The sequence below is a fragment of the Etheostoma cragini genome, chromosome 3 (assembly GCF_013103735.1).
Source record: "Etheostoma cragini isolate CJK2018 chromosome 3, CSU_Ecrag_1.0, whole genome shotgun sequence".
NCBI lineage: Eukaryota > Metazoa > Chordata > Actinopteri > Perciformes > Percidae > Etheostoma > Etheostoma cragini.
In genome coordinates this window covers 25,257,250-25,281,849 of record NC_048409.1, presented here as the reverse complement: position 1 = coordinate 25,281,849, position 24,600 = coordinate 25,257,250, and the positions used below count along the sequence as shown (strand labels likewise).

At 39.6% G+C, this 24,600-nt stretch overlaps 1 long non-coding RNA gene across 1 annotated transcript; it reads right to left on the bottom strand.

Moving 5' to 3' along the window:
- Positions 1-2,531: 2,531 nt before the first annotated feature.
- Positions 2,532-16,203, bottom strand: LOC117941899. Its single transcript, XR_004656001.1, has 3 exons — positions 16,089-16,203; positions 12,550-12,559; positions 2,532-2,542 (listed from the first exon to the last, which is right to left on the bottom strand). It is a non-coding gene; the product is annotated as an uncharacterized LOC117941899 (long non-coding RNA).
- Between the last annotated feature and the right edge of the window lie 8,397 nt (positions 16,204-24,600).

Below are 24,600 nucleotides of genomic sequence, written 5' to 3'. Positions count from 1 at the left end.
GCCAGGGCTACCGCCATCTCACCCACATGACTGGACCGACACACAGTGTCGCTGTAGCAACCGCACCCGGAGGAGGAGGAGGGGGTGGTGCAGCTGACATAGTCTATAGTAAGTCATAGGTTGCTATGGTGAAAAACCTTCCCAGTTTAGCTTCTTTATTACTAGTACCTTCCTGTAAGAGTCATTACACGGTATGCAGTCATACCAATGAAGCCACTTAAATTGAAATTAATGTGGGAAGAATATTGAAGACTGCAAGGTGAAGAAATTGCAGAAATTAAACTGGCTTACAAACAAAATGGGTTCATTCAGTAGCTGTTCTGGAGATTTAGTATTTGTACTCTATTTTTAAAACTCAACTCAAAGTGCTCTGAAAAACAACTAAACATGAACGTCTATATATCCATGACAACTGGACAATTCCATCGGCTGATAAAGATCAGGTGTCATGTCTGAAAGCTGCAGAGGATCTACTAAATGGAACTTGAGGCAAGATAGTTTTTGAGTCAGACTGGTCCAAACCGACTGCTTTTGTGCGACAGTCTGTGTATGTAGAAGCAATCAAACAAATAACCACGTTCTTAAAATAATGACGTAAACAGTCAACAAGCAGTGGTGTCATTTGGAGACCTCTATCTTGGTCCACACCACAGAGCTGATCAGACGGCACCCACGCGGCCTTCTGACCGGCAGCGTGCAGACACAGTTCTTGTGAACAGTAAAGGAATTAAAAGATTGGTTTCACATCAGCGGCAGTCTGCAGCACCGGCTGATTTACATAGAAACCACATGTTCTTCGTCCTCCACATGTTATGCAATTTCCTCTCATTCCCCCCCCCCCCACACACACACACACAAGCTTTGGCCCCTGGTTGTTTTCCACCTTCAATCCCCGTCAAATTCTTGTTTTCTTTTCTCTCTTACATAATAAAATGCAGACACACAAACTGGCCTGCAGCTCTGAAGACCTGTTTGAGCTGACTGCCCTTCAATGGACAAATCCTAAGGCAAAACCCCAAAAAAGGTGTTTTTACTGACCTTTAACAGTTTGATCTATATTTGGAGGCCTTATTATCTGCTTTTTTAGGAGACATTAGGATTTGGTCTTGGCACAAAAACAAACACATTAGAAAAATCAACCAGGGACACTGTGCTCGGCCAGAAAAAAACAGCTTGACAGTCTGTGGACTCCTTTTCCAAATCAATCTGTTGAAGGTATTGAAATCAGTTTATGTAAATTCTTTAGATTACTGGCAAAACAAGGACAAAAACAAGAACTTGTGTGCCCTTTTCATTGAAGTTATTCCACTGCTTTTTTCTGACAAGGCAAGAAGCTGAATTTTTAGAAGCTTTCTCTTTTAATGGTGTATCTAAGACTGATGTCATGCCTTTAGATATTACCTGTTCTAAAGTTGCTGGAGTTACAAAATACAGCTGATGACAGCCATTTTCCTTGCTTTAACCACATACAGATATAGCCTTTTTATGAATCCATTAGATCAATTAAATTAAGGAATCCACTGTCCAAGCTTCAGTAACACTGCTCTACAGTTCCCTCTGGTGGCTAATGGGAAGGCATGTTCAAATCGTATACATATTTAATCACATATATGATAGATCTAATACTACACGTGAGTGGAAGTCACTAGGCTCTGGTGTTTCTTCTGTCAATTTGTATTACTGCATTGTCTAGCATTTGTCATTTGGAGATGTGTAATGTATTTTAATGATTAATATAGTCATGACATCCAGAACACAATTACATGCATTGTTCTATCTTTACATCTCTCACACCCAATATAAAACCAACTGTATGGTCTATTGATTTTAGGGCATTTCAGGGAATGTGTACGATGTGTGAATCCTTCACCTGTAGATGGGAGCACAAGCAAACTTCTGGTTCAGTGTCCACTTCTTAAGAGACCACAGGGAGGCGCTACATGTTAACCTAACAGGGATCCACCTGTTACTGCTGAAAGGAGGCTGTGGAAGGAGGGATGAAGCAGAGATTCAGGGATCCTTCTGTCCAGGGTTAGACGTATCTTCATCATAACACAGGGCTGCATCTTGAAACAGTGAGCATGGTCTGTTAAGGGATGTCCTATTTTTTGTTCATGGTTGTGGAGTTGAACATTTACGATGATATTTAATGCCACTATCACTAAGAAAAACAATAAGGTAGTAAATAATATAAGTCAATTCTGACCTTGAGTCAGATTGAGGAATGCGGGAAACAAATGAGAAGAAAAGAGCAACAACAGCAGGTGGGGGTTGACTCCCAATCCAGCCAGTTGTTTGCTGGTAACCAGCTCTCTGCCTCGCTGTCGCAATGCAGCTAAACCGCTGAGCTGTGAAAACAACTTCCACAGCTCTATTTGTAACCAGAATCCTCCTCTGCCTAATTAATTTGCCCTGCCTGTGTAATTGGCTTGCGCTTTATTTGTTATTGTTTCACTGCCGAGCTGTGTGAGACATGGTGGAAAAAGCCTCCATTTGTCAAACCACACCAAACTTCTATAAATGGGGAATTTAACAGTGCTGCCTGTGCTGGATTCTGTCATTAGGACTTTGTTACAGACATTGAGGTCATGTTGAACAAAAAAAGGTGGGGGAACAATGACATCCTTTCAGTGTGCATCATTGACTAAAACTGCCAAAATATGGTTAAATATCTGTAAATTTAAAGTCATTTAGGCTGTTTTCCCCTTGACATTCCCTATGCTCATGTTTCAGAGGCTTATCAAGTTGACATGAGTAAAAGTATTTTGTTGTTTGAAAAAAAAATCATCAACCCCGCACTTTGGGGACTACTTTTGGCAGTTTTAGCTTCAATTTCAATTCAATTCAATTTTATTTATATGGCGCTAAATCACAACAACAGTTGTCTCTTTGCGCTTTTCATAAATGAGCAGGTGTAGGTCGTACTCTGTGATGTTATTTACAGAAACCCAACAGTTCCCACCAAGAGTAAGCACTAGGCCACAGAGGCAAGGAAAAACTTCATTCAAGAAGCAGAAACCTTGAGCAGAACGATGGCTCAGGGTGGGCGGTCATCTGCCTCTACCGGGGGTGAGAGAGAGAGAGAGAGAGAGAGAGAGAGATCGAGAGAGAGAGAGAGAGAGAGAGAATTGCAGCAGAGGGTGTCGAGCAGGAATATGGAGGCAGCAGGTGACTCCAACCACAGCTCCAGAGCCAGAAACACCTGTAGGAAGCATAGGAGGAGAGAGGAGAGGGCAAGACTCTGAGGGCGAGAGAACACAAGACTCCGGGAAAGGGAAGAAGTCGAGTTAGTAACATGCATTAATGGAATGAGGTTGCACACAGACGGAGAGAAGGAGGAAGAGAGAGGTGCTCAGTGCATCATGGGAAGTCCCCCTAGTCTAGGCGTAACTAAGGGATGGTTCAGGACTGTCCTGAGCCAGCCCTGACTATGAGCTTTATCAAAGAGAAAAGTCTCAAGCCTACTCTTAAATGAGGGTAATGAGGTTCCCTCGCAAAAATAATCTACATCACCTTGCAATAGTTATCTTCTTCCTTTCCTTCTGAGCCATGTTTCTATTTCTGTTCAGCTGCCTGGCGCACCGAACCAGTATGGATCCGCTCATTCAACTTGACCTCAAACTGTTTATGTATACTGGTCAATTGGCATATTCATAATCTCTATTTAGGTTATATAATCAATAATTCTTCTAAAAATGTATGACAAAATAATGTGCAATATCAGAGTTGTTGCATGAAGCAATGAACCAACACTGAATTATGCTGCTCGTGCCTTACAGAGCTTCTCATGGGCTCCAGAGAGAGAGGCTTCAATCTTCTCATCTAACCCTCTGAAAGAAAGCAAAGCGTATTCCCTCAAGTTCTTTTAAACCCATCTCCGACAAACAATCGTCACTTCGTTTTGTAAAGAAGTGCTGTCATTGATCCTTTTTCTAATATATCTGTGATTAATACAATTAGCTATCTGTTTAACAGTTAAATGATAATGTTAATCATGCTTTTTATCATATTGCCTTCATCCGAACAATGCTTCTATCTAGATTTCAGGGCCTTCCTCCTGCTCGTCTTGTATGATTGTGCCTTTTTCAGGTTTAATGCTTAATGTGCAGCTGTCTCAGCAACATCACTCTCTGTATGCCTTCACATGAAGCCAATAGAGATACATTTGTTGCATGAGTTGCTGATTTTCTGAAACAAATAGGAAATATACCATCCTTGCCTTCCAAGTGCTGCCAAGACATGTTCCGCCATTCTACAGACCTCTAAACAACGCGGGCAATGAAAACGCACACATGGGACTCATATGGCACGCCTTCACACTCAGTTAGCGTGTTGGTGGTGTGTCTTTGAGCCACACACACAAAACACAAGCACACACATAACATCCACATCCACACGCCTCCAGGGCGGTGAAAGAAATATGCACTTGGACTCTGTGTATGCTGTGTGAAACACAAACACGTGTTTAACACAGTCAAAGTCACACACACACACACAGACACACACACACACACACACACACACACACACACACACACACACACACGCACACACCTCCGGGCTCCAGGGACTGTACAATCATTTCCAAAATGCTCTCTCTCCGTGGAGGAAGGTGCAAAATGGGAGCTTGGTTAACTGACAGTGAGTCAACCTAGGGGCCGGGAAGTGGTCGGACCTGATGCCACTGAAGCCCTGAGGGGCCAACAGCTCATAGCTGAGGTCAACATCAATTCACATCATGACTCATGGTTTTAAGACGTGAATTGAAATTATTAAAATTGCATCTTAAAGCATTGCAACAGCAATGGCAATGGCAATGGCAGAAACATGACTACATTGTCTTCAGTTAAGCCATATTTAGTGTTATGGTTTTGGTGTTATGTCTTGTCTTCTGTGTTTTGTTACCTGTTTATTATTCTGTTTACATGTCGTAGTCCGTGTTTGCTCCCCTTGTCATGTCTAGTTTCTAGTGTCGTCCCATGTGTGTCTATTCTGTTTCCTGTTTTATTTTGACAGTCTGGGTTTTCTGTTTTGTTATGTCTAGTTTTACTTCCTGTTGTTTTGCTATATGCAATGATCAAGTCAGATATATCTCAGCAACACTAAAACTATTTAATTAACAATAACCAAAATTGCATAAACTAAAGGTAAACACAAAAAACTAAGGTGCGGCTGCAATTTCATTTGAAGGAAGAAACAAAGAAAAAAATCGTACAAGTATAGTATTGTTAGGAGAAATAATGTGTATTTATATTATATGATCTAAATATATATTTTGTAAAAAACTTCATAAGATAAGACTGTATTTCCTTAATGGGGTAAATGAAGTGTTGCAGCAAGAAACAAATCAAAGACATACAAAAAGGAAAAAAACAAAGCGAAGGAAAAGCCTAAAGCCAATGACACAGTTGCAGTGAGAACGTCAGAACAGCTGGAATGATGAAAGCTGGAAAAGAAGAGTGAATGTCAATAAGAAAATGTTGCTTCACTAAGGTCCCTTTGGTTTCTATTTATAGTAAGGTATCACAATTCATTGAGCAGTTATGCATTGATTCTTGAAACATTACACCCTGAGTGTTCAGACATGTACAGTGATTGGTGGTTGAATTATTTTGGTCTTTTATGTTGGAGCAGAAATGACTTCTTGCGTCAACTGTTTATTGACAGAGCGGCTTCTCTTGGTCTTATATGGATCGGTTTTTACTGGGTTTCTTTGTTTACATGACTACCTGCAACTCGTCAGACTATTTCAGCTGGCAGCTGACTGTGCTGATCTTACTATTGGTGGATGATCAAAGGCTTGAACCCCGTGTGACCTCGGACTACAGTCTGGTCCAACATTCTGCAGGTTAATGTTTACATACAGTCCAATGAGGCAGATTGAGTGGAGCATTAGCAGCCCTCTGTCTCTTTGGAGACCTGATGTTCCAGTCACATATGGAGGGTGACATGTTTGTAGAAAAAAACTAAAACTTTTACAAATGCAAGGGATTGTATTTACAAAGACATGAACTTAAACAAAAGGAGTCTTTCTTTGAGCACATTGTCTTCAAATACATTTTGTCATTTGATTTACAGGAAGGGGGTATGATTTCTATTATGTTTTGCCATGTCTGTTAACAAGTCAACTTAATTTCATCAAATCAGCTCCGTTAATGTTGTGTTCCCAGCTTGCTCTGCTAAGCCCAAGTTTCCAAAAGATCCGTTCGGCTGTCTATCTATGATTACAAGCAAGGCATGAGGATTTCGTTTCTATGATCTGAAGAGGGCAATTAGAAATATGCATTATTAGTTCGATTTATTTGTTTTTACTGCCAATCACACACAGATATATTGCAAACTAAATGACATGGACACTTCTTAGTAACCATTGGAAAATAGTGGCTCTATGAAAATAAATTAGTCTAAAAGTCTTTTAAAATTTGAAGGTGTTAGTCTGTCAGCTTTGAAAAACAAAGGAAGATTGGATCGATCTGGCTGTCAAACAGTTAGCACTTGCACTGATTCTCAATGACCTGATTATGATTTACAAGGCTGCTTATTGTATTAGCTGGAACTGGCATGCCTTATTTATGCTTACTTTCATTACAAATGTTATCTTAAAGCTTATAACCAATAAAATTAAAAAAAAATTAAGTATGGGGGTAATCACCTTATACTGTTATCAGAGTTGTTTGATTGGATGATCTCCATCAGTGGTTCATAAGTTGACCAAGGTGTTCAGCAGAGCTAGAACTACTTTGCAGTGGCTCTTGATTTGAATTCAAGATGGTTAGCACATTGTTAGGATGCCTGTCTTTCTTTCATTTGCATTTTAATAGATCATCTCTCTGTGTGTCTCCTTGTTTGTCTCTCTTTTCGTTTTCTTACCCATTACCAGAAGCATTTTCATTTCAGCCTGGCTACACTTGCCATCAGTCAGGCCTCAGCTGGTTTCTGAGATCTAATCATTCAAGTGGGGATGGAAAGAACATGTCAGGGTCCTAATTTGAAATGTGAAGATTAGATAACAATTCCATCCGTCCCTCTGTCCGTCCTTCCATTTGTCCGTCCATCCTTCCATACATCCATCCGGTCTTGAAGCAGCTGTTTTCATTCCTCTTACTATTATAATCACAAATGTATAGACTGAGAGTTTGTGAGATCTCCATCCAATCATCAGTGTAATCTCTGTGGATGTGATTTCTGCAAAACATGCAAGGTTGTTCTGCCAGAAAGTGGCCCATCTGCTTTTTTCTAAAAAGATAATGAAGTGAAATCTCATCTAATCTACTTGGAGACTAAGTAGCAGTTGCTGTAGTGCCCTAGTATGTTTCTGACGTTGAAGGGAATTATTTTTCATACTTGCTATACTTTTTTGGAACCGAATTCTGTGTCTTTTGCTTGTCTTTATAATCTCAATGGGAGTGATGCAAAACAGTTTTACAAGTGCATGGTGGTGTTTGCAGTGATCATAATTTAATATAAGCTCGACAACCCTTTCTTAACGATGAAGCAATCAGAGATCACAGAACCTCTCCTAGCAAGACTGAGGAATCAGCATTGATTAATTGTCTCAGGTCTCCTACCTGTGAAGGGTAATGATGAAATGTAAAGTAGGCTTACTTGACTGAACTGCTGGCTGGCCAGTTGGGTTATTGTAGTGAACAGGGTCTTGGTTTTGCTGATAAATGGGCTTTCTGGGGCCACCTCAACTTACTGAGAGCAGACTGCCTTCACCCTAATGGAATAGGCGGCGCTACTTTATCTAGGTATAAAGACAGGTGTTTACAGAAGGTTTGACATTGGGGACTAAGCGCTTGATAGCAAGGGAAATCTTCACAGAGCAGACTTTAAGAATGATAGCCCAGTTTACATGATTTTAGCATTTCTTTCTTCCCCACCGTATTTCTCACAAGTTATCTTTCCCTACATGTATGAATCACATCAGAAAACCAGATAAAGTCCTACAAAACAAAATGTCTTTACAATTCACAATTGTATGTTGTAATGTTAGGTGATCCAACAGGCATTTTTCCTGGAACAGGCCTCAAGTGTGTGTCTGTTGAACCCATGATGTTCTAGGTTTTCCTTGACAGTAACCACTGGGAGACATAGACAACTTAATGTGATGCAGTGAAAGTGATATTTCAACACGACTCTTCATTTAAATTAATATTCAGTTCATTACTATATATTGGTCATTGCTTTAACACAATAATGATCCTGATTTTGCGTGTCAACACCAGGATATATTGTCTTTCTCAGAAAGCTTGATGTGATTTATGTTTCTTCTAGCAGCAGTTTGTATGGAAAAAAGATAATCATGAGCAGTGAACCAATCGGCAGAGGTCCGTAATAATTGTCGGCTTCAAACTTGACATCAATGACAAGGTGATTTGTCAGATGTTACAGGTTTTGTAGCCCTTGTAGTTCACATGTTTAATGCATCACTGAGTGTTTTCTCATCCACTTTGGCACACCTAGCGGACCAGTGGGTGGATATCCGTCAGCAGTATTTCTTCTCATATCCTTGAAATGACACGCTGATTTTCTCATCCCGTCAATTTTTTTTCATCCGCAGTCAATGTAGAGCTGTATGTTCATGAACAGGAGTATTAAGAGTATTGGTGTTGGTGGAGATTGTGTAGTTCAGAAGCTATACACTCTTCCAAGAATAACAAGCTTTGGACATGTTACTTGTAGTTTTCAAAAACTGTTGAGATATTTAAAAATTTACCACTAGTGTCAGCTGTCACAATCTATACAAGCTGTTCTGTGACGAGTACCGTAGATTTAGGGTCTTGCTCATCCTTATATTGCCATTGTAAAGCCATCTAACATTCTTTTTATTCTGTCAGAAAACATCCCCTTGGACAACTTTGGAACAATACACTCAGAAGTCATACATACATTTATGACTTTCAGTATCAATAAATCACCGCCTCAGTCATTCTGAGCGATGATGAAACACACAAGACCATACCTGAGAAGATTATCGTTCAATATCAGCCTCTCCATTGGCTTTTGAGAATCAGAATGTAGCTCTTATGTATAAGAGGTTTATGTAAAAGGGTATCTGGGGGTTTTCACTGATGGAAAACAACTTCTATAAGATAAAGATATTTGCATGTGTCCTGCATTAAAAGATACAGAAAGCACTTTTAGTGAAATAATATTTGCAACATGTGTCCAGCTAGCAAAGCCAAGCCCTCTGTCATTCAAGTGCAAAAGCAGACGAAAGATGATAAAAACAGAATGAAGGATGTTTTTTTTGTGGAATGAATGCAAACTCCTGTTTTCCTATGTGAAAACCCTTTTCCTACCTTGTTGCTAAAAGTATAGCTGGTACCAGTAAACAGTACACAGACTGCACATTGAAAAGCAAAATAGTGACAAAGATTTTGGCAAATCAATCGAAAGATTCTGGCTTGTTTGGTGGCACGTAACAGATACACAACATCAGACAGGGAGAGACGGAGCACATGGTACAAATCTGGCTTTAACAATACCACTGGTGTGTTGAAGTTTTCAGTCATCCATGTCATGTGACAAGAACATGCGTACCTGCTGTTTTTTTTTCTGAAGTTTTGTTGATTTCTGCTGAAAGGTGGGAACACTGGTGAGACCAAACAACCGGCCCGAGCTGAAATCTCATGACAAGACTCTCAGTTCCACACCTCACTGACAAGAAATGTCAATGTAAATTAAAAAGACATGTGGTCAGGATGGAAACAGGGAGGACTGGGACGCACCTTACCTAAGAACCAGATGAGTCTTCCAGACGACAGTGCAAGTCCTACTGCTATTGTTTGAAAGATATTGTAATGACTATGTATAGGGTTAAAGAGGGCACCTGTGACAAACTTGAAAAAACTTATTTTTAGCACTTTCTAGCTTAATTTACCTCTTTTGTTTTACATTTACTGGATACTTTAGTCTGAGTGCATTTAACAGGCCCATTTACTGATATTTTTAGCAAACAAGATCTAAATTGCAAACAAGAGCAATTGTAAAGCAATTTGTTAGTTGCACTTTTAAACCAATTCCTTTAACAATGGGTATCTGCCAGGGTATCTGCCCGCGACCCGATACCGGATAAGCGGTCGAAGATGGATGGATGGATCTGCCAGAGTCCAATCCAATACTTAACCTAAATGTTCTTTAAGTATGTATCTGTTACACTGAAATAATGAGTGTAGCTACTAAATCTGACACACTTTATTTTTCACAAGCTTAAGAGTAAAGCCCAGTTAAACACAAGCTTTGCGACAAGACAAAACTATTTTAAACCGTTGCAGGGAAAAGTTGCAGTGGTCTGAACTGGCCCGTCTCAGCTTGACTCAAGCCAGCTGATTGTGTTGCCGGTGACTTTTACTATAGAAAATGATAATTTGTAATCTGTAATTTGCACAGCTCTTTGAGTAACTCATAGGTTTAGTGTACATTTGTCTTCTAATTGTTTGAACCCTGTGCTTGTTGTTGTGTGTCTGTTGTTTCTCTTGCAGCAATGTTACCTAGTGTCCAAAACAAATTTCTCCTTAGGTAGACTTATAAAGATACTTAGACTTTGACTTTGACTCAACTTGTCAAGTAGCAAGTGGCTGGTTTTAGAACGTAAGGTATTTGCAAGTTTCAACTTGTCTTCTGGCAAATATTTTGTCAGAACTGGGTTTTAGAAGACTGAAAAAGTTATGGTTTTACTACATCATGTCAGATTGTTCTTCTGCCCCCAGCTGATAAAAAAACAATAAATGCAGATTAAAGATAACCATTTGTGTTTGCAATGTTTACTTCAAGCATATCAAGGTTTTACAGTTAGGCTGACAATTATATGCTGATGATACGCTGTCCTTCATGTGGCACTTACAACATGAAACAGCTATTACCAATTGGGCCAAACCAATGCAGGTCTTACATGTCCTTTTCGGTAAATGGGCAAATGAAATCTCATTGGACGGTTTCTGTGGGAAAGTTGCAGTTTCTGTGATATTACACATATCATCACTTGATATCTTGCCAAAAGAACACTTCATATTTTTTTTCACACTACAGCTTATCACAGTGGAGACATTATATTACTATCATTCTGTGGCCAGTGTTGTAATCACGAGAACATGTTTATTTTACCATTTATGGAGGGAGTGTTCTTGAACCACAGCTGGATTCATGTAACATTTTCACCAGCAGTTGTACTACAATAAGTAAGGAAGAAGTAGGGGGAGGAAGCAGTGGGAGGAAAGAACAAAGAGAGGCATTATTATGATAAGAGAAGAAGAAACCAGAAAAGGAGCTGGAGGAGGAAAACTATCCACTAAAACACTCCTCCTTACATCACCTTGATGAATGACAGGGCTGTAGGTTAATTTAACAGCCATTTGTGTGTCTAGGCACTCTGCTTATCCATTTATTCCCAGGCCTTGGATTATCATCAAAGTCATTAATTTCCCTCCACATCATCCCACCTTTTGTCATTCTTTAAGGAACTCTCATAGAATGTGAAATCTTGCACACATATTTATATTTATGATTCTGGTGTTGTATGATGCTAGAAGTCCTTGCTGTGCCAACACTGCTCTGTGACTTGTTGCCTGGATGGATGAATGGGAGATGAATTATTACATGCTACTTTATCTACGTTTCATTTCATCTCATCTTATGATGCTGAACGTTCCAAAAAACAAACCAATTAATTGATCGAATGTTGATATCTATGCATGAGAGCACCTGGATAGGCTTGGTCCAGTGATAAAGTAACAACACAACACAACATAATTAAAGGAAGAGTTTGACAGCTATGTAAATACAAAATTTACTTCTTAATTCTCGGCTTGGTGCCACTTCTGTTCTGCCAACAAAACTCCAGGAAGTCACTGCCCCAAACCAAAAAGTAGTATAACCCCCTTGTAAAACCACAATGCATCATTTAAAATGGATTAAACAAGCGAGATATAACATAGCCATGGCAACTACAAAAACTGACTGATGAAGAAAGCTGAAAATAAGTAATATTTATGTAAGTGTTAAGTGGACCATAAGATTTTGTTTTTTTGTCAAATCAAAGCATGCATTATAGTTTTGCTATTGTTGTAGCAAAACTATACAGTGGCACAAGCAGGAGTGGTTGCATTAGCAATGTCATTCCTATTACCGTTTTAGTGTAAAGTGTCAAATGCTGGATTTATTTTGGTAAGTAATGGTAATATGCTGATTAACATAGGATCCAATAAAAAATCTGGTTTACATTATTGAACAAACCTTGGAATATAAGGATTTATATTGTTAGTAAAGCACCTTAAAACGCTCTATTTCGGAATTTGTTGCTCAAGTTCATTAAAAAGCTGTAATATCCTCAGAGTGACAACCAATAATGGACGCTTTGCGCCTGGAGTTCTAGAGGCTGATGGATGAGGAGCATCTGTCCAGAGAGCAGCTGAGATCTCTCTTTTCTATCTGGACCAAAGCCAAATGGACGAAAAGCAAACGTTCCCACTGGGAGAGGAGCGGAGTGGAGTTTTTCCTCTTGCAAAATTCCTCTAAGAGAGAGGGGGATTAGTTAATCAGCTGCACCTGTTGCAGACTCTGGGAAGACACACACACACACACACACACACACACACACACACAGTACGTGTGTATTTGTACACACATGTACAGTATGTCCACACACACCCACATGCATGTAAAAACATAAGCATGCACTAAAGCAGCCAAAAACACACACAGATCCAGATCGGTGGGAACATGCCTGTGTGATTGGTCAGCCTCTCTGGAGGTAGCTGAAGTCAGAGGTGAGTGTTATACGCAGTGTTGTGATCATTGCTTTCACATCTCACCAGAAACAGAGGGACTTTCCACTGTGGAGGGCTCCAACACAAAATGGTTTATGCTTTCATGATGTCATCTGCAGTGTGTCACAGCACATTTGGAAGACGTTAGCACTTCAATCGGGCTACAGCCTGGTTTCAATACATGCATGACATAGCTCAAGCGCATATTCAAATCACCTATTTGTGTTTCAGAGAATTTTTCATAGAGATACTTTTCAAGGTTGCTTGAAATGTTCCTGCATTGGCCCATAGTCAAGCTTTGTTTAATGCTTTTCCTGGCCTCATGCCACATGACAACAAGCCAGAGGAGGAATAGAGGAAGCATATGATTTTGATGATAACATCTCCAAACAGTTGTGCGTTTGTTCATGCTCAGACCGAGGGGCTAATGCGGGGCAGCACTTTCCTGCCCCCTATTAATCCGATTATCTGATTGGTCATTGTAGTATTTGTCTCATGAGATTAACATTCCTCTTCTGTTTGACTTGATTGTCACCATCGATTCTGGTCAATACATCGGCCAAAGTGCTGAGAAACTTCTCACAATGACAATGAAATATCCAAGAGTGGAAGAAGAGGTTCAGCCCATAAGGCCAGCTATTTTCAGAATACTCACGCCATGTAGACGATATGACTAAAATTATTATGTAACTGCATCTATGTATGTAATGTCAGTATTTCTTACATATCAGTATAAACTAATAAGTAGCCTGAAGCTGTACTGTGCTCACTTTACGCCACAATAATCACATACAGTACCATCCGGTCATATCAAATGTATCCTCTTATCACTTACATAATATAATGCAAAAAGCATTCCCACGTACAGTGAGGTACAGAAAATTCTTTTTTTTGTCTGGACCTTTGACAACAGTATGTTTCCACCTACTGGGAGCGCTAGCAGGCCGAGAGGCTAATGCAACATCTGTCTTGCTTACGTACTGCTTTCAGCTCCAAACATATGGAAACAACAATTTTGCAAATGCGGTGTGAGTACTGCATCTATATTTGGAGAGCCCGAGAGCTCAGACCTGTCATGATAAATGTCGATGATGATGTTAGCGCTGAGCGACAAAAAAGAAGCACTCTCGATCCATGTGTGCCTTGTCAGTGTTGCGTTACCTGGAACGTGCAGATTGAGAATAAGTGCAAGATGGAGAGAGAGGTAGAAATAGGGGATTTTGGGCTGCTTTAGCTTTGGGTGTGGTGGTTGGAAGATGGTGTCTAACTGAGCATTAAAATCACCGAGGCGTTGCAGCTGTTAGTGTTGGCCAACATGCTGTGTGGTTACTAACTAATGTGGTGGGTCTAGCCCCGAGGGGCGATTTCTTTCCCTCTCTGTCTCTCACTCTGACACACACACACACACACATGTCCCAGTCATACTCATGGTATACACATGGTACACACTTACTCATACACACACAAAAGTAGGGTATTCTAAAAGTAGGAAAGTTGAATCAAGTTACTCCTTTAGTTGTTGTGTAAAATGTGTGTTCAGGAAGCCATTATGGTGAGACAATAGATAGACTTTTTAAAGTTTATTTTTTTGGTGACTTTAGGCCTTCACTACATGGGACAGCTGAAGACAGGAAAGAGGGCGAGAGCGTGGGAAAGACATGCAGCAAACAGGTCAGAGTTGATCCTGCGACGGCTGTGGCAAAGTGAGCTACCTTGGCACCCCATAGATAGACTTTTTATAATGTGTGTCTGTTTGATAATAAAAAAACTGAAAGTTACCCATCATGGTGTTTTTTACTGTTTTTCTGTGAACCCTGGCTGTTACACAAACTTCTTTTACTGTAAATACAACACTGACATGTCTATCACCTTATGAAGCTGATATGGTGAACATGTTAGCAAATATCTGTCTACAGTCACATCTATAAGACCTGGAGCATTATCAACTTTAAAAAAACTGAAGATACACTACGATATGTGCACAGTGCTCCCCTCCTGGGTACCAGCTGCTGCATGGTAAACCACAATAAACAAAACCAAAAAAAAAAAAATCAAAGTGCACGCCAGGATAATCTTACACTATTATCAGATTGCAATAAAAACAAAAAGAGCAAACTACACGTTTTGCATTTTGCTTCATCAGATTTCCACTGTGCTTGCCTTTAAATAATTAGGTGCTGATTAGAATCAAATAGGTTCACATTCCAATACAAGGACACCTCCAAACGCACCTGAGGCACAACTCCTTATCAGGTGAGATGTGAGCTACATGTTTTCTGGGACTGAGAACAAGGGAATTCACATGTGTAAGAGACCAAAGGTGGTGGATGGCTAGTGGGCGGTCAGAAACTGCGTAGGCACCCTTTGGGTGCGCAGGACGACGTGCAGTGGCACTGGCTTGGACGGCAGAGCTGGACCGAGGACAGGTCCTGAGGTGATGTTGGTCTAGATGGTGGTTGAGACCTGCGGTTGGGACCTTTTGAGGTACAGGACGACGCCCAGTGAGACGTCTAGAATAAAATTTACTGTTGCTGCTGCTGGTAAAATTAACCCAAAGACAATTTGAAAAATAAAACCAATGTCTATGTATATTAAGCATGGAAATGTAATGGACCCAAAATGTCTAGCCTACTTTGTGATATAAATTGCTGAATTTATGTTGCCTTTTGGTGCTGGACAAGCGTATTGTACAGTGGATTCTCTAGAGTTTCGGCCCAAAACAGCTGCCCGGTGACATGAAAACAATGTGAACATGAGGGCTGAGCAAACAGATGGAGGTCTGTGACCTGTTTAGAATACAGCAGAAGACAGCAGGTGGAGACAGCTAGCCTCAGTCAAGGGTAAAAAAACAACTTTCCAGCCAACTTCAAAACTGTCTTATACTGTATGTTGAAGTTTGTTGGGCACGAAGCTAGTCACAAGTATCAAAGAATCTGGGTTTTGTTTAGGATTTAGTGAAGTGCGTGAGCTACTCGTTAGCAAACCAGCAGCAGCTTTGGTGCTCCGATGGTCTACACATGATGAATTCTGGCACACTATTGAGTGCAGGTCACCCGCATTGTGGCAGCGCTCCCAACCCAACGCTAAATCATTGTAATATATGCTTTGAGTTAAACGCCAGGCATTACATAGCCTTTGTAGACAACTGGACTGATTAAAATAGAAGCGCATCTGTTCCATCAGATGCGTGTGAGACAGTGCTAGTTTTGCAGTTACTGGGCCCAGCTGTTGGTCAAGAAATGTCTTCCATGAGTAAGCTGGAGTAAGATGAAAACAGTACAATAGCAACACACATAGTCATTTACATTTAGCGTAAACATAGTCTGGATCGATGACGGTTCATTTACCGGATAGTTCCGGCGCCGCTGGAAATTCTGCCGGATGTCCCTCACTTTCTGATTTCCTTGTTTACTTTAAATCTCAGTTACATTGAGCAACATTGATTGGAACCTTTTGGGCAACGTTACACGCTGAAAATGTAAAGTTTTGAAGAACATTTGGATCATGCAACAAGGCACACCTGCTTGGGTCGTTCAGGAAATTATTGTAAAGATTAACAAAAGATATGTTTACGACATTGACTATAGCTGGGATGTTTTGGGACCTATTCACAGGGATGTGCTATGGACAAAAACGAAGATGCACTGGTAAGAGCAAATTACGTTTAAACTACAGTATGTACCCAGCCAATGTGTATATACTTATGTTACTGTATTGTGTGAACAGCTAACTTAATTTATTGTCATACTGTATGTGGTGTTTTTCTTTTGCAGTGTGTAGATGTTCCACCTAAACAAGGTCCTTTCTGAGACCGTTTTGAAGAGCCACGCTCGCTGCATCCAGAGCTTAGCTCCGCCCACTTGTGATTGGTTTAAAGAAATGTGAACAGCCCTTTCATTTTTCGTTTATTCTCCCATCCAGGAGTGTATGCTCCTGTTGCCAGACCTTCCTCCACAGCGCTGTGGAGATAGGTCTGGTAATCTGAGACTGGTGTTAGTGTAATATAAAAATGATGATTAATTCTGCTATAAAGAAACATCCTGAAACTGAAATTCATTTTTTGTTAACAATAATTTAACAAAATCTTATATTTACATTACCACTACATAAGTGCATTTATTCTTAGTTTGCACCTGGACTGTGATTGGCAGCTGGGTGGTGGGTGACACTTGATGACAGCTGGGGTGACCTCAGACTGGGTGACGTTGCAGTGGTGGCTGCAGGTTGCGGACGCTGCCAGATGTGAGGATGATGCAGGTTTTTACAGCTGTACAGGGATAGAGGCATGGAGAGTGTCCAGGAACAACCTGCTCTAGTTCCATGGATCCCCTAGAGGCTTTTGCCTGTGTGCAAAGACATTTTTACAAGAGCTTGAATGAAGGGAAACAACTGTCACTGTCATGTTTGCTACAGTGTATTCCCAGAAATAATGGAGCATTTGTTGTGTGTTAGGGTTAGACAAGTATGGGCTAAGAGGTGAAACGATCCAAAGCGGAATGTTTATGAGATATCTTCCTCAAACCAGTTGTCAAAACATGTTCTTTGCAGAGGTGTAGTCAATCAAGCTGGACCACATCCATCATGTTGAACTATATTGATTGATCAGCTACTTTGTTGTATTTTTTTGAACAGGCAAACATCAGTAACATATTTCAGGGTAATTCTTGTTTTTGTGGGTGGAAGATTTGCACGGCACAATGTTTCCTGGGACAAAGCCTCGGCTAGTCCAAACAAAGTTCTCTATCTGGTGATTGACATTGAAATATTGGATGTTTGTTTGATCAGGGTGTGTAAGTGGAATTCAGTCAAGCTGATAGTAATGTAAGTACTTCACACTGTGGCTCATTCCCAGAGTGAATATTTTGCTAATTAGGTGTCTAATAATACTCATACTGAAAACTGTATGTGTGCATGCGTCTGATTTGTGATGTGTTTTTAATAGAGGGTGGTGTAAAAGTTTCATGTTTCTAATTCAGTACTATGTGGCTGAGATATGGAAAACATCATTAACTCTTATTTAGACAGCTGACCTAATTTAGACACCTCTCTCTTGCATGACATCATGTGATTGATTACAAAGAGATCTGTGCATGTTCTTTTCCACTGAACTCAACATGTTCACAACAGAGTACTGCTAGATAATGAGTGCCTTTAACCTTTGACCTGTCAACTTGAGCCCATCACCATCATAATAACTTTGTTTTCGTACTTGAAATGCTTCTGTCTTTGGTGAAAGTGCCTTTAAAGTCTTTGCATTCTCATCCTGGTGTAAATTGCAGAAGCATTTTAGATTAGACTACCTACCAACAATGACACAGTTTAAATTAAAGTAGTATTTGAGTACTACATGCACATGTGCTGTTATCTTTTTTCTGTTTTATATTGTCTGTTTTTACTGTATATTTTAAATATGGAACTCTTGTAAAAGAGATTGAATTTCAATGGGATCATTACTGGTGAAATAAATGTTAGGAAATAATAAAAGTAGAACTGCAAACACTGTCAAGATCCTGCTCCATTCATCCTTGAAGAAGTTATTTAATACCCACTAATGAAGCCATTTGTTGCCACATATGCACCCCCTAATGAAATACACCTTGTGTGTTACCGTAGACCAGTGCTCTAAAAAGAAACATTTTTTCAGTGTAAAAATGATACAGACCTAACAAGTTGCCAGATTGTGATTGTGCTGTATGTCTTCCTTCAGCTTACCTCTGTCTTTTCACTTCTCTTTGATTCTTGAGTTTGACAGCTTACCGTCTGGAAAACAACTGTTGAGCTTCTGGACCCAAATCAATTTATTAACAAGTTTGTTAACATTTCTAGCTGCAGGACGTGATTAATTATTTTACTGTTAATGCATTTAGTCATTAGTTGGTTGTTTGGTTCATTGCTTTGATCCAGACTAAAATATCTCATCAACCCTAGATGGACTGCCATGACATTTTCTCTGGACATTGATGGCTCCCAGAGGATGAAACATACTGACTTTGGTGATCTTTTTGGGAGATTTAATCAAGCACCTTCATCAGGTCTATATTACACTTTACCCAACACTTTGATTCATGAATGAATAACTGCAAAACTAATGTCATTTCCATCAATCTCAGCTGTACTAAGTGTCAACATCTATAGTTTAGCATCCCAACAAGCTAAACTAAGATGGCAAACATTTTACCTGCTTAGCATCAGCATGGTAACATTGTCAATGTGAGCATGTTAGCATGCTAACCGTAGCCTTGTAGCATGGCTGTAGACTCTTAGTCTTGTTCATTTTAATTGGTCCCATCTGTATTCCTTCAAATAAAAATAAAAAAGCAGAAAAACATCAATCTGAAAAAGAACCTTATATAGGGCCAATAGTTTCAGAATGGTTATTTGTAAGAGGCTTTTGTGTAACAAGGCTGCTTGATCGTGGATCTCTTACACTATGACATCATCACCCTAACAGCAATAGAATGGTGCACCTAAAGAAACAATTCAGACAGTTACTATGTGTCCAGACTCGGACAAGGTGTTGAGCTACAGTTCCTTTTACCGCTTTGGCCAGAGAAATTCTTTAAGAAATGTTTGTTACCTAATCACAGTTGTAGAACATAAAGAAAACATCAGTGGGCCGTAATCAATCATTTGAGACAGAACTTAAATAACGAAAGTTCAATAAGTCGACGTGTCAGACAAAGGGATTATGGGTGATTTTATAGTTGGATGATCTCTTGTTTGGATGGATGATGGCCAGTATACCATGACACACCTGCAGAATGCAGAGCACATTGTGTTATAATGCATTCTTGGCCTTCCTGTCAATCTAATACATGGAGCTAATGCGTCCCTGATGACATAATATTACAGTTATATCGTCTCCTCCAGGGACATGTTAGCCGTCCAGTTAACATCTTTGAAAAACATTTACACAATGTTTCACGGGGTATCAGGGACCAGAGGATTTTAGTCATGTGTTGAGTCAAGGTGGGCTCGAGAGTTGTGCATCTTATTAAAAACAACAACATACCAGATGGAGGAGGTCAGTTTTGGGAAAAAAAGAGATGCTTGTGGGTCCTTTTTTGTTTTTTAGATTTCAACGAGAACATGACCTCATTTCATCTTCGCCATCAACATGCAGTAATGTATTTTCATTATTAGGACTATTACAAGTATAAACTGACTATCTGAGGGAAAAGTAAGTGCAGCCAAATTGTTTTCTTCCATTTTGTCACCTCTATATATATATATATATATATATATATATATATATATATATATATATATATATAGATAATGTTTTTCTGTTTAATTCATGACAGATGTAAGAACTGCATCCAACCCCCCTCCGCCAAAAAATGAACCCCAGAATAGAATGAAAATATACTTAGGCTAGAATACAATAAAAACAAAAGCATGTAATAAAAATACTTATGCTGTATTGTCCTCGTAATTATGATATCAAGGTCAAAGGTTTTATTTTATAGGTGTAATGCTGGTTGAAGGTGCAAATGCACACAGAAATAACACCAAACAAAGAACCATGTCTTATTTTATAGGGGATTGTCATAACTTCTTTTTGTGGTAACACTACTTGCACTATGTACACCTCACACGTGTACAGTACATAGCTGTACAGTAATACATATTTAAGTTAAGTATTGTATAATATTTTGATGTTTTTTTGTGCTTTTAAAAAAACGTATTTTTTATTTGTTGTTTATGCTCTAAGCTGCTGTAACAGTAACATTTCCCAAATGACTTATAAAATTCTCTATCATTAGAAGGTAATAGGGCTACAGTGCTGTGTTAGGATCTTGTTAGATGGTAATGTTTTTCTTTTTGTTTTTCTTTTCCTTTTTTAGTACTCATGGTGTGGTTATGGAGCCACAGAACCTTGTACTTTATGTAACATTAAAACCTTTGTGCATCTAAAACCAAATTGTGCTGAATTTGCAGTGTACTACTTTTTATTTTTGTATTTTTCTGTCTACCAGTAATAGGTCATTTTGTTCTTCATTGATGTCTGTGCATCAGAACAGTTTTTAATCTTCAAATATAGCCCTCACATATTACTTGACAGTTACACAACCCAGGAACGACGGTGTGTATAGGATGAAACCTAACAGGACCTTTCTGTACAGACCTGGCAGCAGACTAAACATGTTGAGGCCCATGTTGCCTCATCATCCACAAAGTAGTTCCCCTGTAGGCAAACTACAGGGGGAACAGTTATGTGTTATTGTAGCATTTTCATGTTTGCCCCATGTGCACTTAGGTACCCCTGTATGAAGTCAGTCTGAAATGTGTCATATTGTGCAAAGGTAATCCAAACACTACATGGTAGTAACAGTAGTAAGGGTCTCCTAGTGGCATGGAAGTGTTCAAAGGTGATGGGGCTTATTCCTTCTATGCAGACGCTGATTAAACCTGCACTTTGATTCTGATGGTGCATCACCATAATCCTTCACCATTGAAACATGGAGTAGACATCATCACCTATTTTGTGTTATGTTTCTTCCAGAAAATACAGTATGATGCAAAATACATGAATACACGTGTTTTGTTGTTTATTCAGGTCCATGCAGTAACAAAATGTCAAACTGAGGGAAAACAAAACTATTTTAAGCTATCTAATGAAACTGTTTATTTTATTGCTATATACCAGAAGTCTCTTGTCTTTGACTGAAAACTTCTGATTGTTTTCTTTTGACTCATGAAACACAAATTTTATTCAGACTAATCAACAAAAAAACACATCAGACAAAGTTTAAAGGAGAAACAACTGAAAATGAAGACTCTCTTCATGTAAGCCTTTGTTACAGGAGGTCATGGCAGCAGCCCTTTTCTTTCCTAGGAACAGGATCATGGTGGACGATGAGGTCACCTGAAGAAACATCATCAAGCATCATTTCAGGTGTTTCTCCTTCTGGGGTGAAAAGGAAGTGTGACAGACCCTGAAAGCTCTCCCAGAGAGGGAAGTGTTAAAGAAGACATTGTAGCTTCATACAGAAGATTTCTACAGTTAATTGGGACAGATGGATATTATCAGGTTTTTATGACGTTTTATACGTCTTATTCTGTTAGCACTGGCAGATGATGTGACATGATTTTCTATTTCACAGTCTGCTGCATGCATTGAGCAACTGGTGGTCTGGTGGCTCTGGTGGAGGTAGTTGGCAAGATGAGGGAGATGAGGGGATGAGCAAAAACCTTAAAACCACAGAGAAATATTTTCCTTTGGTATGACATCGTCAGCACCAGATTGTTTTCCCTTGGAAGCTGTGACTAAGTGGGCAGGTGAGTGCATGCACACGTGTGAGCGGTTAATGTCCCGCACATATCGAATTCTCTCCATCCCCCAATTCCCCCCATCTCCTCAGCAAGACAGTATCTGTCAGCGAACAGAGCCCTGTTCTCTGCCAGTGCTGCAGTCATCTGCCCCATGGCGGGTTACCATGGTAGTAGGATACACTGGAGAGAAACAGCATTGTCGTACCTACAGAGTCTGTGCCGTCCAATGTTTGCACATTCCACAGAGAACTTCATCTCAGGCCCAGGGAATTAACTAAGTCAACACTGAAAAGAGGAAAAAGAAAAACTAAACCTCACATCTTGCTTTCGCTAAGCTTTGTTTGGTTTAAGTTTCAAACCTAGGTAGGTAATTTGTGGTCGAACAATACCCCTTTTACAATTTTACCACCATTACGTAATTGGTGAAAATGTACAGGGAGTGAAATGTTGCACTCGGGGATATGTGAAGAATGCAAGTATTCTTTTCCAATGCCCACATTAAATTTAAGGAAGTAGTAGTTAGTACAGTTCTTAAACATTTGTCCATGCATCTTCCTGTGTGCAGTAGGAAATACGTTCTCTTTACGAGTTATTTGACCTCAGGGAACGGCCAACTTTAACAGACACCCAAATGAACCATGTTTCACAATATTATATCATGACACAATACAAACTTTATTGACACAGCTTTGGAGATTTTTTGAAACTATAACTTTTGGGGTCCTGATCGCGCCAAACGATGGGGGTGACAGTTACTAATTGCTACAGTGTGTCTCGACTTCTCTGCTGTATTTACACAGGTTTTGGTGTTGGTGCATGCTGTCACATCAACATTACTTAAACATCTTTTTGTTTGCTGCCAATCCTAGACATTACATTTAGATACTAGGCAATGGTTTTGCCTAATGTGTTTTCAAAGAAATGCAGTGCTGATGTTTGGATTATGGTCGTTGTGGGTGGAAACATAAGAGTAAAGTTGTGGGTCCTAAAACCAAAACAATAGGCAGAAAGACACTAAAAGGCTCTGTACAGATGAGTAACTGTAGAGTCGGCAGGTAATTATTTGTCTCTTTTTCTTTAAAAAAAACGTTTTTCTATAAAAATTGAAATGCTTGTTTTAAGCATTTAAAACAGGTTTTAAATTGTGGGTTATTTATGAGTGTAACTGTTAGTTAGATCTCTTGTTTATGGGAAATGTACGTGTGTGTGTAAACCAAATTGATTACTAAATCACATCAGGTCTTTATTAGAAACAGCTTAAGCATGCAATACACATATTAAACAGAGATAACTAAGGACATTAAGTTTCTGTGTAGGAGGGGCGGGGTCATTTGAACTGCTCTGTGCTGAAGTGATACAAAGGCTCGTGGGGAAAAACATATGTTTTGAACCATTTCTGTCCTAGTTAAAGTGTGTTTTAATAATTTTCTGGTAATGTTTTGGGTGTGCATTTATGTTATCTGGGGTTTAGTTTTGCGTGGTTGATTAAGTGGTCATGTTTATCTACATTTGTTGTTGCACCATGACTGAGACAGGTTGGGGACTGATTTGATATGGGCAGTGGCAGCATGATTAGCTTTGACATGTAAAGACATGGACCAACGGATCCCGTTGTTCTGGACAGAGACCAGGGAAGTTTATTAGAAGGACTTTTCACGATGTGAGCAAATTGTAAATATTCTGGTAGCTGATTAAAATCTCAATCATTCCCAATCAGTAGAGATGGAGAGCAAAGGTATATGTTAGGAGATAACATAGACACAGGCTCATTACTGCTAACTAACATGCTAGTTAACATTAGTAAATAAACTGAAACAGCTGATGTCAGTCGAAACTGTCTGCAAGCTTACACTGTACGATTCAGTTATTCATCTACTGTGCAACAGTAAGTTGTGTGTTTTTTTTTTTACAAAAATGTCTGCTATGGAGCCATAACGTGAGCTACAAGGTAATGGAGCCTTTAATACATTGTCTTGTTTCATTAGAAATACACAATGGATAAATACAGTCTTTAAATGCTTTAGATGTAAACTTACTTGCTGTCAAAGTGACGCCAAAATGAATGGAAGTCAATGGGATACTAGCATCAAAGTGGCGCCATAGCAGCTACGCTTGGAGAGAAGAGGCTTAGCCCTTTGGTGATTAGTGACTTTAACACATTGGAAACTAGCTATACAGCTTCCTGAGTGAAACTTTCCATGCACAACAGTACACTGTAAATTGATCATTTCATGTGAGTTATGACTGATTGATTGATTAGAACAAATGCATTGTTCTCGAACTCATGCTGTCACAAATAAAAATACACTATAATTGGCCTAATGTTTTATATTTGTTAGGTTTCTTAGCATGTTTAAAGCTGCGGTGCATAGTTTCTGTCTCCCCAATGAGGAATTCTAAGATTGATAACCAAACTGTTGGCGTCTCCACATAACAGCCTTCTGTGATCTTGCACCACCCCCACCCCTCCTCCACGTAGTGCTAGCAGCCAAGGAGGACACACGTGATTATAGAAACATGATGGACTCCTCAGAAGAGGTCATTATACCACTTG